Source organism: Antechinus flavipes, chromosome 4 (assembly GCF_016432865.1).
Source record: "Antechinus flavipes isolate AdamAnt ecotype Samford, QLD, Australia chromosome 4, AdamAnt_v2, whole genome shotgun sequence".
NCBI classification, from domain to species: Eukaryota; Metazoa; Chordata; class Mammalia; order Dasyuromorphia; family Dasyuridae; genus Antechinus; species Antechinus flavipes.
In genome coordinates, this window is record NC_067401.1 from 121,314,078 (window position 1) to 121,323,352 (window position 9,275).

Here is a 9,275-nt window from a genome sequence, read left to right on the forward strand (position 1 = left end):
TCTGATTAGTGTATTCTTTTAGCCGCTGCTTGAATGTTTCTAAAGAGGCTGAATTTACAAAGCAATTTATTCTATTTTTGAATAGTTCTGATTGTTAGAAAGTTGTTATATTTAAGCAAAATCTGAAACCTGTGGCTTTTATACATTGGCATTAGTTTTTCTTTTGGAGTTTTCAAGGAATAAGTGATTAATTACTTCTTGCCTTGTGATATTTGATGACAGCTCTCATGTTTTTATTCCCACAAGTCATTCCTTTTTAAAAGATCACAGATTTAAGGCTAGGAAAGAATCTCAGAGGCCCTCTAATTCTATCCCTTCATTAAATTTTTTTTAATTTTTGAATTTTAAAACCATGCACTAAGTGAATATTTTCTATATACTTAATAGAAGAAAAACATTGAACATAAACATGAAATTCTAAGTTTCTCTGAAACTTCCATTTCATTATTTCTTATAGTATAGTAATAGTCTATTATATTTATGCAACACAATCTGTTTAACCACTACCTAACAGATGATCACCCCTAAATTTCTAACTCTTTTCTATTATAAAAAGGATCTTCCAGAAATATTTTTTGTCCCTATGAATTTTCTTCTTCTTCCTCCTCATCCTCTTCCTTCTCCTCCTCCTCCTCTTCCTTTCTTCTTCTCCTCCTCCTCTTCCTCCTCCTCTTCCTTCTCCTTCTCCTTCTCTTTTTCCTCCTCTTCCTTCTCCTCCTCCTCCTTCCTTCTCCTCCTCCTCCTCCTTCTTCTCCTCCTCTTTCTTCTCCTCCTCCTCTTCCTTCCTCCTCCTCCTCCTCCTTCTCTTTCTCTTCCTCCTCTTTCTCTTCTTCCTTTTCCTTCTCTTCCTCCTCCTCCTCCTCCTCTTCCTCTTTCTTTTTCTTTTCTCCTCCTCCTCCTCCTCTTCTTTCTTCTTTTTCTTCCTTCTTCTTTTTCTTTCTTCTTTTCCTCTTCTTTCTTTTTTTTCTTTCCCCTGTGTATTAGTTATACAGGTGGATCATAGAATGTGAATAGATTTCATTTATTTATAAATTGCTTTCCAATTCATAGCTGCACCAAAAGTGAGTTAATATGCCTATTTTTCTATAGCTTATTAAACAATTGCCATGTTTTTGGTTATCTTTAATAATCTCAGAATTGGTTTAATTTATATTCCTCTAACCATTAGTGATTTGGAACATTTTTTCATATTTGTTTATTGACATCTTGGATTTCATTCATATTTTTTGACCATTTCTCTATTGCCTATCCCCTCATTTTACAGATGAGGAAATTGAGGCCCAGGGATTTAAGTGATTTGCCCCAGAAACTATAAGTAGGAACAGAAGTGGTATTTGAACACAAGCCTTCTGACTTCTGAATCAGTATACTTTCAGTTACACCGAACTTCCTTCAGGTGAACTATTTTAGCACTATTAGATTTCCTTCTCACAAGGGCATATAGGTCCAAGTAGAACTTCTGGGCCAGAAGAAGAAGCATGATGTATGCTAGAAAAAGCCTTAGACTTAGAGAATTGAGTTTTGGATTCAATGGTCTTTTGGTTTACAGACCTTCAGCTTTATTATCTGTAAAACCGGTTTTGTAATACTTGCATTGCTCACTTTTCAGAGTTGTGAGGAAAGTACTTTGAGAATATTAAGTCACTATAGAAATATGAATGATTATGTTTGTTATTGAGGAAGTCATGAATATTGTTTTGCAATAGACCTGATAATGTTGAATTCTGTTATTGGGATAAACTTCTTCCCCTAAGTGATTTTTTTTAATACCCATTTTCCTAATAGTTTCTCATAAATTTGATTCAGAGAAATCAAACTTTAAAATCACAGCTTCCTTTAAAAAATGCCTTAACATCTAACGTATTATTTCCCAAAGTTTACAGAGTTGTTCTAAGCACACACACACATATGGCTATGTGATTCATGGGTAGTATGGATACACTGGGTCTGAGATTTCCAGAATGGCACAACCCATCTCTCAGGTGGCTATCAGACTAAGATCTTTGCCTAACTCTTTCAAAGGAACTTATCAGTAAATATTGATGAGTAGCTCACCTTCCTATGGCATTTTTAGGTTTGATGAAGTGCTCTCTTTACAACAATTCTGTGAGACAGGTAGTGCTCTTATTGTGATGGACAGTTTATAGTTGGGATACAATATATGGCACAGAGGAAGGAGGACTGGCTCTTGAGGCAGAGGACGGGAGTTTACATCTTATTATTGACAATATTTGTGTGATCTTATACAAATCACTCAATTCTTTTGCGTTTGTTTCCTCATTTGCAAAATACAAGGATTTTAATGAATGGACCCAACTCAGTCCAATCCTCTTAGTCTAGGTTCTATATTGGAACAAAAGGGGATTCTTGTGGGTCATTCTGTGCTTGACAAGAGGAAGTAGACTTAGTCATCAGCTAGAAATGATACTTCACAAGGATATTATAGCACTTAATTCAGACTGGGTCAACAGGGCAGGTTATGATGATTCTCATGCCCTGAGGATATCTACCAAGTTTAAAAGTTTAACTCTACATGGGCAGGCCTTTTTATGTCACATCAAAAGGGACAAAGGCCACCAGGAGAACATAGTTTCAGTCTTATGCATTGCGCCAGTCAAAATTTAGGGATATCTTTCTTTTCACTTTTAGGCAAAGAATTGGCTTTTTCCTAAATGGGGGAGAAGGACCCTGAAAGAGAGTGATTTTTACCACAGACCTCAGCTTCTTTCCAGTTTTAGATCTCCCATCTTAGTACTTGCTGGGGGTCACATAGCTAGTAGATATTTGCTGGGGATTGAGTCCAGATCTCCTGACTCCCAAGTCATATACCTTCCCTACCATGCCTCTAGTGACTTTCTAGCACTGCCTTCACTTTGGTTCTAAAAGGTCTTTTCTCCTTCTCTTGCAGATACCAACAAGTGCTTTTTGAGGAAACAGTCCACATTGCATTTAATCAGTATAAATGTCCACCTGCATTTTTTTCCTGACTATAAGAATGGGTGTCTTCAGGACCTGTGGAATTTGGTGCCATCTTACCAATGCACCAATTGCAAAGGTTGCTTAAGGGATGGAGAATCCATTTGTTTGCTGCTTCGTGCTGTCCACCTGCTCAGATCCTAGTTACTAGTAATTTGAAGCACAAGTGTCTATTAGTTTTAAGAGTGAGGCAGGGCAGGTAAGGCACAGGTTCTAGTTAAGGAGCTGCCAAGAGGTCTCTGGACTTAAGAATTTGGGTGAAAACATTGCTTATAGTAGTGAAGCACAGCTCTTGTGTTGTGTTAGTATTTTGATTGCTTCAGTTATATTCTACCAGCATTCTCTGGGCCCTATCTCTTTCCCCCCCACCTATCATAATAAATAAATACTGGCATTTAATCTGTTTTGGTAATGCTTTGATTCCTTTGAAAGATAGACAGACAAATGGAAGAGAAAACTCCGGGGGATCAGCAAAGAATATGGGGCCAGGCTTGGCTTTGGGTACAACTAGGAACTATGTTTAACAAAGGGCGGCTAAGTGACGCCATAGTGAACAGAATGCCAAACCTGAAGTTAAAAAGATTCCTCTTCCTGGGTTCAAATCTGGCCTCAGACACTTACTAGGTATGTGATCCTGGGCAAGTCACTCAATCCAGTTTGCCTCATTTTCCTCATCTGTAAAATAAATTGGAGAAGGAAATGGGACACCACTCCAGTATATTTGCCTAGAAAACTCCAAAATAGTGTCATGAAGAATCTGACATGCCTGAAATGATTGAATTATAACAACAGCATTTTTAGCAACGGAACAGCTAGGGAATGGGTTTTTAACTCAACCCACAAGCATTTATTGAGGACCTACTATGTGCAAGTGTCTGGGAGAGGTGCTGGGAACACAAAGACCAAAACAAAATAGCCCCTATCTTTAAGTTACTTACATTCCATTGGGTAGATACAACAGGTAGAAAGATAATAATAATAATAATAATAATAATAATAATTTTAATTTATATCAAGCTTACTGTGTGCCAGACACTGTGCTAAGCATTTTACAATTCTGTCTTATTTGTCCTCATAACAATCCTGCAAGATAAGTGGTGTTATTATTCTTATTTTACAGGTAAGAAAACAGACAAAATGACTTGCCTAGGATCATACATGTAGTAAGCATCTGAGAGGAGATTTGAACTCAGGTCTTGCAGACAGCAGTCCTGGTACTCCATCCATTGCATAATATCCTTTTTCTCCACCTATTGACCATTCCCAATTACACATTCTATCCACTGATTTACCAGGTACTCTCTGGCTCATTAATTTTCTAATCTACTGAACCTGAACTGACCCATTTATATGCTGAACTCTAACTGACAGCTCTTCTCACCTATAACTTCCTGTGCACTGACCCCAGCCAACCAGTGACCTGTGCTATGACCAAAGTGCAGCAAGGAGTTCAACTCCTCTCCTCCACATCGGCTGGCCGATAGTCTTTCAATCCACATTTTGAAGGGTTAGGTTACACATGTGTGGAAGTTTTCTTCTAGGAACTTTTATCAATTTAGCAAGTTTTGTTTAAAAGTCTGGCACTGTATTATGTTACCAGCTGTGTGACCCTAATCAAGTCGCTTAATCCAGTTTGCCCTAGTTTCCTTATCTGTAAAATGAACTGGAGAAGGAAATGGCAAACTACTTTAGTATCTTTGCCAAGAGAACACCAAAATAGGGCCATGAAAAATCTGACACGTCTAACATGATTGAACAACAATGTTTCTAGCAAATGGACAGCTAGGGAATGGGTTTTAACTCAACTCACAAACATTTATTGTTTTTTTTTTTCAGCTTTTTATTTTCAAAATTCATTCATAGATAGTTTTCAACATTCACCGTGGTAAAACTTTGTGTTCCAAATTTTTCTTCCTCCCTTCCTCTCACCCTCCTCCCTTAGACAGCAAGCAATATATGTTAAACATGTACAATTCTTTTATACATATTCTCACAATTACCAATAAGCATTTATTGTTAAGAAATGGATGCAAAGACCAAAAAAACGAAAGCCACTGACTTCAGGGAGCTTATATTCTCCTCTCTTCCGTCTTGGAGGTTTCTGGGTATATAGAGAAAGCATTATTAGCCAACTGCAGATTTTATTTCTAGAAGGAGGCTCTCTAGTCACCTTAGTGACTGGTACAGTTTTGGGAAAATGGTGTGTGAAAAACTTAATGAATTCTATGTGTTTCCATCTGCAGAGCATGAATCTCTAGCATAGCTACAGATTAAAAAAAACACCACATATTTCTGACACACTTCCCTCAAATTGCTTTCTTTTTCAACATAATACAAAAACCAATGATTAAGGTTCAGGAGCCTTGAATTGTAGTGCTCATTTAGCTACTTAATACACCTATAGCCTTGATCTTGATATTGTTGAATCTCAGTTTCCCTGTGATTCAAACTCAGGTACTTTCACTCTTAATCTACTATCTCCCTAATTCCTTTCTCCATATCTTCTTTTAAATTAATTGTTGAATTTTTTTATTTTTTAGGTAGATCACTAAGGCAGAAGGAGGGAAGGAGGATTTGTTCTTACTTCCTCTACCTACTATGTCTTTGACACCTCTTTTTGGGGGAGTGGATGTGGGAAGGAGAGCCAGGATAAGTTTGGGAGTTACAGTCCATTAGCCCCAAGATATTTTCTAATATTTTATTTTCATATCTCTGTGTCTCTTTTCTAGTCCCCAGTGTCCCAGGACAGCCAACCTTGGGACTCCACCTGGCCTTTCTTTTCTCTGAGCTTGGTTCATCCCATTCAATTTGTCCTTATTCAACATAGGATACTAAAGATGTTTCTATTTCTTTCTCTAAGCATAGATTAAGGAGCATAGTATATGCTAGATATTGTGTTTTGTCCTGGAGCTACAAAGACAAAAGTGAAGTCTCTGCTGTTAAGGAGTTTACATTTTCCTGAGGGAAAGGGGAGGGGAGAAATTTGCTTTACAACATCTACACATGTAGCCAGACCCTCTTGTAAATTTCCATTGAACAATCCCATTAGTTATAGAGAGAAGGGCAGCTTCCAAGGAGAGTTCTTTGGAAACTTGCAGGAAGGGCTACATGCATAAGTATAGAGCAAAAAAAAAAAATGAAGAGGGAGAGAGTAGGAATAACTAGGGAGATTAGAGAAGGCATCACAGAATAGATGGCAAGTAAATCTTGGAGGAAGACAAGATATTTTGAGGCAAGACTGAGGGGAGAGTCCTATTCCCAGAATAGAGGATGACTTGTAGAAAATAATGGAGGTGGGAGAAGATATCAACTTTGGGAGTGACTAGTTGGCCAGTTTGGACATATAATCCAAAGCTTGTGTGTATAGAGTATAGAGCTTGTGAATTCTGAAATGTGTATTTTTTGAGAGGTTAATAGTTTATAGCAGACTGTAGATGTAGAATTAGAAGGACACATTGAGCTGATATCCATTTTTAGATTCCCAGAGAGTCCAGAGAAATGAAAGTCATAAACAGTAACAGTAATAGTAATAATAATGGTGATAATGGAAGAGAACACACATTTCTTAAGTGGCTACTCTATGTCAGGCACTGTGCTACTTCTTTACAAATATTATCTCATTTAATCCTCACAATTACCTGGGAGATAAAGGTTATTATCTTCATTTACAATTGAGGAAATTGAACAGACAGAAATTAAGGGACTTGTCCAGGATCACATAATTAGTAAGTATGTGAGGTCAGATTTGAATTCAGATCTTCCTGACTCCATCCCTGGAACTCTGTGAGCTATACTACTTAGCTTCCTCCAACATCATCATTATCATTAAAAGTAATAAGGATAAGTGACTTTAAAAAATTAATATTTTAATTTTCTTTAGTTCCATGTAAAACAATTTTTTACATTTGTTTTTAAAACTTTGAGTTTCAGATTCTCTCCCTTCCTCCTCATCCCAATCCTCCCCATTGAAAAAGCACACGTGAAGTTATATAAAACATTTCCATAAAAGTCATGTTGTGAAAGAAAATACAAATCTTACTTTCCCTCCAAAAAACCCTCAAGAAAAATAAAGTTTAAAAAATATGCTTCAATATGTATTTAGACACAATCAGTTTTTTCTCTGGGTATGGATAATATTTTTCATCATAAGTTCTTCAGAGTAGTCTTGGATCATTGTATTGCTGAGAATAGCAAATTCATTTACAGCTGATCATCTTACAACATTACTATTACTATATACACAGTACATTTCACTTTTTTTGAGTTCATGGAACACTTTTCTAGGTTTTTCTGAGGACATCCTGCCCATCATTTTTTATAAAATAATAACATTCCATCACAATCACATACCACAATTTATTCAGCCATTCCCCAATCTATAGGTATCCCCACAATTTCCAGTTCTTTGACCTGAGAAAAGAGCTAGTATAAATATTTTTGTATATATAGATCCTTTTCTTTTTTTTTTTTCAAATCTCTTTTGGGATTCATGACTAGTAGTGATATTTTTAGGTCAAAGGATATGCATGATTTTATAGCTCTTTGGGCATAGAAAAACTGACATTTATATGGCACTTTGAGTTTTGTAAAGCTCTTTGCACAATGTTCTCATTTGATAAATAAAGCAAAATTCAAAACCAGATTTCTTCATTCCAAATTCATCACTCTTTCCACTCTGTCAGGGTTGCTGTTTTTTAGTAATCTGTCACACTATAGGAGATCAAGGGATGTTTCTCCCTGGATTATTGGGTAACAATAAAACCACCCAAACTCCCATTTCCTTGGTTCCCTGATCTCTGCTAGCAGTCAGGGAAGCTAGAATCTCGTAAAGTAATTCACACTAAGAGGTTAGTGACCAATAATTATTTACTGTATTATAGGGCAGATCTTAGGTAAGATAGTCAACTAGCCCCTATGTGATTGATTTTGCTATCATTTTATTACAGAAATTGTTTGCTTCTTCATTTTTTATTGATGCCTTTTATTTTTAAATCAGTTATTTCCTGCTACATCCAATCCTTCCTGTCCTCCTCTATTGAACCCTTTTTTGTAAAATGAAAAACCCTCCCTTGTAACTTTTGCTCTTGATTCTATTCCTTTCAGTCTTTTCCAACTAATTGCCATCACAATCACATCTTTTCTCTCTGTAGATTTCAATTTTTCCACTTCTTGTGGCTCCTTCCCTATTGCCTACGAATATATTAACTCTTCACTTGATTCTACCATTCCCCTCAAGCCCCTGTGATATATCTCCCCCTTTCATAGTCAAACTCCCAGAAAAAGGTGTCCATTCTTACTTGTTGCCTCCATTCTTTCCTCTTACTAATCTCTCTTCTGTTAGCAATCTTACTTCTGACCCTATCACACTGCTCTCTCCAAAGTTACCAAATCCTCATTTTCCTCTCATATGCCAACCCTTCTCTTCCCTTCTTTTTCCTGAAGGAAGACTCATTCTGCTTTTAAAAGCTTCTTTTTGTTCCGAGAAACATTTTGGTTAAAGGCCAATTTTCATGACAACATAAGACAGCTTAGCTAACCCAATATCATTCTGCTCCTATTTGCTCATCTTGGCCCCAGAACACTTCTCCTACATGAAAGACTGTTTAGCATGAGGGTGGACAGGGCCACCTTTGCCAAATAAGTATTAATCTTTATCCTTATGACAGTTTTATGTGTGTGTGTGTGTGTGTGTGTGTGTGTCTATATATATATATATATATATATATATACATATATATATATATCTCCTTGTGAAAACTAATTGTTAAAATTTCATTGTGAGTATTTACACCTCTGTTCAATTCTTTTAGCCATGTCCAACTCTTCATGACCTCATTTGGGGTTTTCTTGGCAAAAATACTGGAGTGGTTTGCCATTATCTTTTTTAGGCTCATTTTTATAAATGAGAAAACTGAGGTAAATTTAAGTGACTTGCTCAGGGTCACACAGATAATAAGTGTCTGAAGCCAGATTTCAACTCAGATGAATTTTTCTGACTCCCAACCTGGCACTCTATGAATTATGGTGCCATCTAGTTTCTCTTATACCTCAGAAGCAGCAATTGCCACAAATTAGGAATTGATTTATTGTTTTGTGGCTTGTTGTCTAGGCTTGAGAAAATGTTGGTAAGGCAGATTAATTTTAAAAGTGTGTATGTGTCTGTATGCATGTGTATATTTATGTATGTATATTTCCCTCCATTTATTAAACAGTTACCAGGACATCATTATCTTACTCCATAAAATAATTTGAGCTTAGCAAGAGTGTAGTTGGAGAGGTCTGGTGACTGGAAGCCTCCT

The 9,275-nt window shown here is 36.6% G+C and overlaps 1 protein-coding gene across 1 annotated transcript in view; it reads left to right on the forward strand.

Moving 5' to 3' along the window:
• Positions 1-3,364, forward strand: part of C4H17orf67 (chromosome 4 C17orf67 homolog) — a 52,364-nt gene extending 49,000 nt beyond the window's left edge. Inside the window, exon 4 of the mRNA XM_051994243.1 lies at positions 2,909-3,364. The gene's annotated coding sequence lies outside the window, so the exon portion shown is untranslated. The remainder of the gene's footprint in view (positions 1-2,908) is intronic.
• The last annotated feature ends 5,911 nt before the right edge of the window (positions 3,365-9,275 follow it).